The sequence below is a fragment of the Apodemus sylvaticus genome, chromosome X, assembly GCF_947179515.1.
Source record: "Apodemus sylvaticus chromosome X, mApoSyl1.1, whole genome shotgun sequence".
NCBI classification, from domain to species: Eukaryota; Metazoa; Chordata; class Mammalia; order Rodentia; family Muridae; genus Apodemus; species Apodemus sylvaticus.
This window is the reverse complement of record NC_067495.1, coordinates 46,181,440-46,190,331: the sequence shown is the minus strand read 5'-3', so window position 1 is coordinate 46,190,331 and position 8,892 is coordinate 46,181,440.

The following is an 8,892-nucleotide window of genomic DNA, read 5'->3' as shown; positions in this document are numbered from 1 at the left end:
TCAAGTTTGATCTTCTCATTTTTTGTCCTGGATTTCCTGGATGTTTTGGCTTAGGAGCATTTTGCCTTTTGTGTTTTCTTTGACTGTTTTGTCAATGTCTTCTATGGCATCTTCTGCTGCTGAAATTCTCTCTTCTATCTCTTGTGTTCTGTTGGTGATGCTTGTATTTGTGACTCCGATTCTCTTTCCTAGGTTTTCCATCTCCATGGCTATCTCCCTTTGAGTTTTCTTTAAGATTATATTTCCAACTTTAGACCCTGGACCGTTTTGTTCAATTCCTCAACCTGTTTGATTGCTTTCTCCTGTTTTGATTGTTTTATTGCTTTAATTAATTAATTAATTAATTAATTCTTTGATTAATTAATTAATTATTATTTGTAAGTGCACTGTAGTTGTCTTCAGAAACACCAGAATAGGGCATCAGATCTCATTACAGATGGTTGCTGGGATTTCAACTCAGGACCTTTGAAAGAGCAGTCAGTGCTCTTAACTGCTGAGCCTTCTCTGCAGTCCTCTCCTATATTTCTTTAAGTGATTTATGCATTTTCTCTTTAAGGGCTTCTATTTGTTTACTTGTGTTCTACCATATTTTTTAAGGGAGTTATTTATGTCCTTTTTTGTATTTATGTCCTTCTTAAAGTCGTCTATCATCTTCATAAAATGAGTGTTTAGATCTGAATCTTTTTTTAACGGTGTGTTGGGATATCTAGGAATTGCTGAGTTGGGAGAAGTGGGTTTTGATATTACCAAGTCAAATTGGTGTCTGTTACTTATGTTCCTATGCTTGCCTCTTGCAATTTGGTTATCTCTGGTGTTATCTAGTCTTTCTGTCCCTGACTGTAGCCTGTCCTTCTTGTGAGACCGTGATCCTGGGGAGTCAGGCTGCAATTGGTGTGTTGGCTATGTAGGATCAGGTCCCAGGTAGAAACTATGTTCCTGGCACAAGTTGGGACTGGAAGGCACGTGGATCTCAGGTCTGCTTCCCTGGGTCCCAGGGATCCTGGTATGCCTGGGCTTTGGGCTCTGGGTGGGATTTAAGGTCTCACCTGTGAAGCTGGATTTGTCTGAATACCTGGGGATTTGAGCTGCAATTGGATTGTGTGCTATGTGGGATTGGGTCCAGCGCTGGAGCTCTTCTCCAGGCCAGCACATGTGGGACAATATTTGTACTTTGACATAGTATATTTTCTTATTGATAAAACAATTCTATAAAAAAGTTAAAAGAAAAGCTTCTCTAACTTCAATATCAAAGGTTAACTACAATTCCCTGTGAGGTATGATAGCAACTAACTGTCTTTGCAAGATAAAACCACTGAATCAATAGTGGCACAAATGTTATGGGAATAACCAACAACTTTCTGTCTGGCTTTAATTCCCACTCCATGACCCAGAAATCATGCCTCATACTATTAATGGTGCCAAATACTCATAGATGGCTGAGTCATAGGCAGCAGGGAAGAACCCAATTCTGTTATTCTGCTAAATGGACAAAGTGATAAACTGTTCCATGAATTTTATGTTTATGCCCATAGGTTGGTGCAACTCTCATCTCTTATTAGAAAAGCAGCCTCTTCTTCTTCTTCTTCTTCTTCTTCTTCTTCTTCTTCTTCTTCTTCTTCTTCTTCTTCTTCTTCTTCTTCTTCCTCCTCCTCCTCCTCCTCCTCCTTCTTTTTCTTCTTCTTCTTGTAGTAGATGGTGAATAATCCACAAATCCACAAGTGGCCAATGTGCAGAGAAAAAGAGAGTGTAGGATACACAGCTCTAAAGTAGGCCACCTATATCACACCTCACCCCTCAAGGCTCAGGGATTGTTGCCAAAGAGAGGTGGGATGAGTGTAAAAGCCTGAGGTCATGGACATAGAGAGTTACACAGTTTTTCTCTGTATGACAGAACCATTGCAGATATGAACTCATAGTCACTGTGACTACATATTCAAGGCCTGCACCTGATAAAGATGATCCAAATCCCAGTACAGATGTGGGGCAGGGCTCATGAAGGCAACTGGTGGCTTCTAGGGAGGGAGAGTCAGTTTTCTTAAGGTGAGGCCCCGGAGAGGCCATTCATGCTGCAGTAGGTGGAGCATACATACACAAGCAGCACTAAGTGGATTCTGAATTTAAAAGCAGAGCACATGACATTGGGAGGGAAAAGCAGTGGAGGGACAGGGAAGTGAATGAGGGATGAAGCTGATAAAAACAAACGAACTCTACACATGTATGAGATCCTCAAACAATAAAAAATTAGCAACAATGAATGATTTGTTGAATTTTCTGCTTGTCTTTCTATTAGCCAGAGTTACATAGAGATGGCAAGGAAGTCAGAGATTTCTAGGCCCAGCATGCTTATTTTACAAATAAAGAGAATTCCTTAAAAAGTTGAATCTTGACTCAGGATGTAGAGTCCCGAGTAACCTAAGTTCAAAGTCAGTCTTGGTTGTACAGCAAGGTTCATGGCAGCTTGAATAGCCAGTCAGAAAAAACAGCAGCAAAATAAGAGGTTTAATATATTTCTTATCTTTTTTTCAATTTTTTTTTAAAAAAGAAGAACAGACTATGGCAGCACATTATGTAATTTAGATGTGTTTGTATAAACCCAGAGTTGTGTCATAAGACTAACAAAGATCTGGGCCTAAAGAACTTGATATAAACCAAGTGACTTCTAAGACTTTCATAGTTTGATCATTGCCCCATAATGAAGCAGTCACTTTGTGACTATGAATGGGTCAGAAGAACCCAAGGAGAAAAAGCCAAAATGTAATTATAGAAAGAACATGGGTGCTATATCATGAAATGGAATTGTCAGACTGACTTGGGAATTGCCTACCCTTGGATCTCTTACAGAGAAAATTAACTGTTTCTATTGTTCAAACTTCTATTAGTTGGAAAGTTGGATATTCTCTTATAGTCTCCTGAAAAATCTGAGCCGATAAACAATGTAGCTGTGGAAACACATATGTGCCTGTGAGTGCTCTTGGATCCCCTGCCGCCGCCGCTTCCCCCCAACTCCCAAAACACACCTTCTGTTTTTTTGTTTTTGTTTTTGTTTTTTGCCATGGTCCTATATATCTTTAAGAAATATTTCTGAACATTTTCCTAAAACTTAGTAGGCAAGGTATAGTAGGATTGTTTGGCTAGTGGGTATGTAGTGGTGGGAATGCTTTTCAGTGCTTACTTTGACATTTTGAACCACGGAAATGTACCATTTATTGAAAAAAATAAGTAGCAAGCGCTTGTAAATGTTTAAGGGCAATGTTAAGGCATGAAAGGTGTGGTGGCAGAGAAAAGATAATGTGGAAATTGACATGAAAAGCTCTAGGGAATTTACACTGTATTTTCACTTCTAGAAATAAGATTTTTTTTTTCTAAAAATAAAAGGCTGACATCAACAGTCACACACAAAACAAGATCTCTTTTGTAAAAAAGAAAAAAAATGTTATGTGGTTAGATTCCTGTTTCAGATTTTTTTCACCACAATTACATTTGTATATTTGATGATTTCTAGTTGAAATTCTATTAAAACAATCTAGAACAAATGGAAATAGGTAGATGCAAATTTTTTTGTATTGTTTTTCTTTTCTTTTAAACACATTTTATTGATTCTTTGTGAGTTTCACATCATGTACCCCAGTCCCGCTCATCTCCTCATTCCCTTGTATCTACCCTTCACCCTTGCAGCCTCCCCCGCCCCAGGTAAAAAACACACAAACACAAACAAAAATTAAAGCATGAAAAACAGTGGAAACTGTAGTATATCACAGTGAGGCCCACAATATATCCTTCTGTCCACATATCTTAACTTGCATATGTTAATTGCAATGAGTCAGTGGTCTGCTTCGAGATGAGACCTCTGGCTTCTGTAACACTATCAATATTGAATCCTCATCCGGCTCCTACTGGTTATCCTGTTGTTGTCCTATGTCATGGAGATCCTGCAGCTGTGATCAGCAGAACTGGCCCTTTCATGTGTCCCAGTCATTCACAGATGATATAGAATTTTGGGGTGGATCAATTCAGAGCCCTGGGTCTGAGGGGGTGGCATCCAGGGGTGGCAGCTGAGCTGGTCAGCATGCTGGCTCTCCCTTAACCACACCCCTACTGAGATCTCTGCAGTACTCAGTTAGGCCACCCAATGCCACCATCACCATCAGCAGGAAGTAGGGTTACCTTTCCTGTTCTCATGACCTCAGGCTGGCTTACCCACACCCATGCCTCCAGGGCCAGTTCCACTGTGCTGCCCAGTCAAGGGCAGGGTTCACTCGCCCAGGTGCTAAAGTCTGAAAAGGGCTGGACCAGCTCTACCACTCTCAAGACCCTCAGGGCTTGCTCATCAGTACCCTCCATTGGGGCCAGCCCCACTGTGTTATCCAGGCTAGGTGCAGGGCCAGATCTCCTGAGGGCTACAGCCAGTTGGGTGTGGGCAGGGCTAGCTCTCCCATGCTCATGATCCTGGAGGCAGCTCTCCAGACTATCTGAGGTGGCAAATGGCAGAGGGCAGAGGAGGGCATCACCTCTGCACCCATACTAACCCATGGCAGACAACTAACAGGGCTTGCATATTCACACTCCAAGGCTAGCTCACCCACATCTTTGCCTCCATGGCATTTGTGCTGCTTGGGTGAGGTATCCAGCCCAGTCTCTGAAGTCCTGCAACTAGTAAGAGGTGGGACCAGCTGTCCAGAGGGCCAAAGCCACTGAGGGGTGGGGCTAGTTCTGCTAGGGCCTGGAGAGCCACTTGGTTCCAGGTGGAACCAAGTTCCTGGTGGAATATAGTTCCTGACTATATTCTCTAGTGGTAATATGAGCCACTGACATTGACACTAACCTCTGCCCTGCTGCTGCATAGCCATTGTCCTAGACATGGTCCTGATTGGAAGCTCAGGCTGGAACTTCACCATGGCCCCAGGTGGTATGGGGGTGGCCACTCACAAAAGGATAATTCTATCCAACCATGAGTCTTCAGTTCCATTTCTCTTATAATGCTCAAGATGCTCCACCTCTCTTTCTCTTCCATCCATCCACCACAAACTCATACATTGTGGTGGCTCCCGTTGTAGGCTGGCTATGCTGCTAGTGGGCCACTGGGTGACATCCTTCAGCAAGCTAGTGTCTATGGCCTGCCTGTGCCATGTGTTGAAGGGACTGGCAGGTATGTGGGTAGCATGCTGGCTTGCAGGTCTCTATCTGTCTTCCCCCCTCCCATGCTGTGCTGTGTGATATTAGGCAGGGATCTCTGTGACTATGGCCTGCCAGTACAGTGTGGGCCAGAGGGCAGGTCTGTGGATGTCTTTCCCTGCCTCTGTTGCATGGCGTGGTGGAACGCAGGTCTGTGTCTCTGTTCCTCCTGCACGATACTGGATTTGATTTTTATGAGTGCTAAGCATAAAACAGCTTTTACCCCCAAGCCGATCATTAAGTTAGGATGAACAAGGGACTGCCATCTGCTCTGCCCCTGACTGATAGAGGAACACCACCAGCAAGGTGTCTCTTTGTCCACTGCCAGGTTGGTAGAAATAAGATTTATTGTCAGAAAACTAATTGAAAGTAGAAAAATTCATATGCTAATAGGATTCACTGCAGCCTTTTTTCATATAAGAGAAATTTTGGTATCACTTTAAATCTCCAGCAATAGGGCCATTTGAGAAAAGCAAGTCAAAAATCTCTGAATCTATCGTAGATCATCCTCTTTAATTTTTGCTTTATTTCAGAATTTCCTAATACATACAATGTGTTTTGATCAAACCAACCCTATCCATCCCTTTCATGTCCTCCCCTTCCCTACCACCTCTCCAAATGTCCCCCTTCTAGTCCTTGTCTCTGTCTTTGATATAAGAAAATATTTAGTCTATGTACTCAGCCTCAGATTATTACTTTTGTGTTTATGTGATTAAAATGCCTGAAAGAAACAACTTACTTGAAGAAAGCTTTGTTGGGCTCATGGTTTAAGAGGGTCTAAGTCCATCATGGTGAGGAAGGTACAGGGACTTCATAGTCGAAGGGATTTCTTTGGCTGCCATCAAGGCACACCAGGAAGCTAAAAGATTTTGGCTAGAACTAGGGGTACACATAACCATCAAAGGCTGCCGGTACCTAATGCTTTACTTCCATCAGTTAAGTTTCACCTTCAAAAAGATTCCACAGCTTATGAAAACAGTGCAAACTGGTCAGAGGATAAGCTTGTAGGGAATGGCTTAAATTTAAGCACAATAAACTTCTCTTGGCATTCTGCTATCATTGTACCCTAGATGGATGCTCACCAACATTTACCAAGTTTCAGCATAATCAGCATCAGTGTTGGGTTGGAAACAGTATGACTTCCACAAGTTGTTTTGATTTAGTTGGATATTTTATGTATTTTACCTTTCAAATGTTATCCCCTTTCCTGGTTTCCTGTCAGGAACCCCCTATTCCCCTCCCCCTGCTTCTATTAGGGTGCTCCCCCTCTCACCTACTCATTTCTATCTCACCACCCTGGCATTCCCCTACACTGAGGAACTGAGCCTTCATAGGACCAAGGGCCTTTCCTCCAATTGATGCTGGAGAAGGTCATCTTCTGCTACAATGCGGCTGGAGAATATCTTTCCATGTGTATTGTTTTTTTTTTTTTTTTTTCATGTGTATTCTTTAGTTGGTGGTTCAGTCCCTGGGAGCTCTGGGGGCTCTGATTGGTTGATATTGTTGTTCGTCCTATGGGATTGCAAACCTCTTCAGCGCCTTCAGTTCTTTCTCTAACTCCTCCATTGGAGACCCCATGCTCAGTCCAATGGTTAGCTGTAAGCATCTGCCTCTATATTTGTCAGGCTCTGGCAGAAACAGCTATAACAGGTTCCTTTCAGAAAGTACTTCTTGGCATCCACAACAGTGTCTGGGTTTTGTGTGTGTGTATGGGATGTATCCCCAGGTGGGGCAGTCACAAAATGTCTTAAATAATTTCCTGAGCAAGCATATTGTGCCTTTGTTGCAAGACATCCACTGGTATCACAAGCAAGTATTCTATTAGATAATCTATAATGTTAATACCCCTATACTAAGCATAAAAAGCCACTCTTGATATTAGTAAATAGATAAAGAAAGAAAGAAAGAGAGAGAGAGAGAGAGAGAGAGAGAGAGAGAGAGAGAGAGAGAGAGAAAGAAAGAAAGAAAGAAAGAAAGAAAGAAAGAAAGAAAGAAAGAAAGAAAGAAAGAAAGAAAGAAAGAAAGACCATGAAAACAAAGTTGGGCTGTGTGCTAACTCACTAATAATATCAGTGACAGTGAGGTTTGGTTTTAGCCCTAATTGTTCTGCCATTATAAGGACTCTCTTTAGTCTAAGGCAAGCCAGAACAATTTGTCACCTTAATTGATAGGTCCACTTCCAGGGCAACAAGAGTTGAGCAGAAGGGGAACTAAGGCAGTGAAGCAGTAAAAGCAAATGCAGAGTGATCTATGAACAAGCCAGTGAGAGCTCTGAAAGAAGAATGCATACTTAATTGTTGAAAATAGCAGCTTATTTCCAGACAGGTTGACTTCAAGTCACTGCTCCATAGGAACATCTCTTGACAGGAGTGATAAAGAGGAATTTTTCTGCCATCCTGTTCACTATCTTTTCACTGGACATTGTCCTTATACAGAGTGTTACATTTCTGCAATTCCAGGCTCTGTCATCTTACTCTTCTGAAAAGCCTGGGGAAACCAAATCATGTGCCTCTTGCTACAGTCCTTCTGACACTGCAAGGGACTTGGGAAAGTTATGAGCCCTGTAGGCCTGATATGATCAGGCCCATGGGCAGTGGATTCCAATGGCTCTCATTGTAAAAGAATGGAGGTTGGTAGATTTGTGAGGGCATCATTAGCTAGCTAGTAGCTAAGTCTAACAGCTTTAGATTGGAATCCTAGCTCTTATGTGTACAAGCAGTATCATCTTCAACAAATTATTTAATCTTATATATAAAATGAGGATTACAATTGCAATTTTCCTAGAGTTCTAAAAAGTAAATGAGATATGACCTACGAAGTTATTACAAGACCACTTGATATGCAGACAGTATTTGGGAAGCTTGGACAGCACTCCAAGGGGATTATAGTGCTTATTACTATTAATTAATGGTGTTACATTTTAAAAATGAATCACATATCTACTTAAGCTGGAAAATTTCAATGAGATTTCTTTTGATTTTGTTATGTAATGCTTATAATAAAAATCACTGCCACTTTTTGAGTAAGAGCTATGTATCAGATACTATGCATTAAATCTCACACTCTCAAAAATAATGTGATTTAGACATATTGTGCAATTTGCTCACATCTCTATGAATGAAAGCAACTGTAATAAAGACTTTAAAAATTTTGCCTACATTTTATGTTGATTGAGGTCCTTGTGAAAAATGAAACATTTAAACTAGAGAAATGGTAAGTGCTTAAAAACATCACATGCGTTCCTCAACCAAAAAAAAATGGATAAAGAAAATATGATTCAATTACACAATGGAATAGTACTCAGCTATTAAAAACAAAGACATCATGAAATTTGCAGGCAAATGGGTAGAACTAGAAAATATCATCCCAATTGAGGTAATTCAGACTAAAAAGGTCACACATGGTATGTACTTACTTATGAGTTGATGTTAGCCAAGTAATACAGGATACCCACCATATATTCCACAGACCCATAGAGTCTAAATAACAAGGAGGTCCCAAGGGAGTATGCTTGAATGTCACTCAGAAGGGGAAATGAAATTGTCATTGGAGGTGGGTGGAAGGAGGGAATTGTGTAAGGGAGGGGATGGGGAGAGGAATGGGTCAGGGACATATGATCAAGTGTAAGGAGAACCCAGAAGAGGTGCATCCCTAGGGCATGCCAGAGACGTGGGATAGGGAAGCTCCAGTGAGTCTAAAAGGGTGACTCTAGCTGAGACT